This window comes from Schistocerca americana, chromosome 10, assembly GCF_021461395.2.
Source record: "Schistocerca americana isolate TAMUIC-IGC-003095 chromosome 10, iqSchAmer2.1, whole genome shotgun sequence".
Taxonomy (NCBI): Eukaryota; Metazoa; Arthropoda; class Insecta; order Orthoptera; family Acrididae; genus Schistocerca; species Schistocerca americana.
Window position 1 is genome coordinate 196,192,932 of NC_060128.1, and position 1,991 is coordinate 196,194,922.

The following is a 1,991-nucleotide window of genomic DNA, read 5'->3' on the forward strand; positions in this document are numbered from 1 at the left end:
GTAAATTTAATTTGTCAGTATACCAGATTTGGAGCACGTGACAAACATTTATTCACGAGTCGGTGAAACGATTGATGTCTTCAAGTTAATCATTAGTTTCCTGCCGGCCGTTGGTGGCCGAGCGGCTCTGGGCGCCTCAGTCTGGAACCGCGCGACCGTTACCGTCGCAGGTTCGAATCCTGCCTCGGGCATGGATGTGTGTGATGTCCTTAGGTTAGTTAGGTTTAAGTAGTTCTAAGTTCTAGGGGACTGATGACCTCAGATGTTAAGTCCCATAGTGCTCACAGCCATTTGAACCATTTTGATTAGTTTCCTGTAACCAAGGGAAAACATTAGGCAACAATTTTCCACACACTATGAAGGAATACTGCGCCGTGTGTGAATCCGTTGTTTTACGCAGGACACTACAAGCGGCGACGAGGGTTGGATTTCCTCCCACATGCAACAGGTGCGCCACTGACGCAGCAGTCTTGCACGTACGTGTTTTCATACAACGAGGCTTAAAATTTTAATTCTTTACTGACCCAAGGGGCTGGAGAAATTTATTTGACTCTTTTGTTATTATTCCTTATTGATTTACTTACCCACCCCTTATATTCCTTCCAGTTTCGACTCGAATATCGATACAAATAAAACAAAGAAGCTGTAGAATGCATTTGAAATCTAATACAAGTTCTCTGATTCCCAGACAGATGTCGCTATGCGAGCGGCGCTTTCGTTTGACAGCGCATACCTTACGGGTATGTAAGCGGCAGTCGAAAAACTTTCTTTCCTCGATTTCTAGGAAATATATGTTGTTGAAAAATGCTGAGATTTCAATTATCTATCGGCCCCGTCAGCTCTGAGCCGATTGCGCATTTTGAAGTTTAGGGGTGGTTTCCACCTTTGTTACAAGTGGGAAGGGGGTATTTGAGCCCAAATATATCAGAGACTTTCACTTTAGGTTGCACACAAGCGAAATGCCAAATATGAGCTGAAACGGTTCACCGTGTCTAAGACCTCCTTCTACGTCTCGGAGTGTCTACAGCACATACCAAACCGGTTTAGCGAGAAGTGATTTATGATTCAAAACAACGATCTTACATGCCACTTCGCCACATTAACCGAAGATGGTCATATATAAAATCAGTTAGTCAATCGTACATGCGGCCGGCCGCTGTGACCGAGTCGTTCTAGGCGCTTCAGTCCGGAACCGCGCTGCTGTTATGGTCGCAGGTTCGAATCTTGCCTCGGGCATGGATGTGTGTGTTGTCCTTAGGTTAGTTAGGTTTAAGTAGTTCTAAGTCTAGTGGACTGATGACCTCAGATGTTAAGTCCAGTAGTGCTCTGAGCCATTTGAACCATTTGAAATCGTACATGCCGCGAAGCTACACCTTAATCGCTATCAATCTCAAATGTTGGTGAAATACATGCTGTTTAAAACGTCAACGGAGAATGTTTTTCTTTCGTTCCACTCCAAAGTTTCTACATCATGAAGAGTGACAAAATTTGCCGCAGAAGACGCTTTTGGATAACGCTTCAGTTATGCTGCCGAGTTGGAGTCTCTCGTTGGTGGTCGGTGAAAGAACAGGGAGGATGAAGGCCATGATGGATAGAGGAACATTTTTTAGGTGCTTCTTACTGCGACTGTTAATTTGCAATGAGGTAATACGGGCACAGTTTTTGTTTGTTCGGAGTGCTAAGATTATTGAGTATCAGTATTCATTCTGACGTGACAAGAACCATAGCTATCTCCTAATATCGCGTGAGACCACCTTTTGCTCGGCGTACTGCAGGAGCTCGACGGGGCATGAACTCAACAAATCGTCGTAAATCCCGAGTAAAAACATCGAGGCATGCCCCCTCAACGGCCGTCCATAATTGCGAAAGTGTTCCCGGTGCAGGAATTTGCGCACGAACTGACCTCCTGACTGCGTCCGATAAATGTCCCAAGGGATTCATGTCTGGGTGGCCAAATCGTTCGCTCGAATTGTTCAGAGTGTTCTTCATAC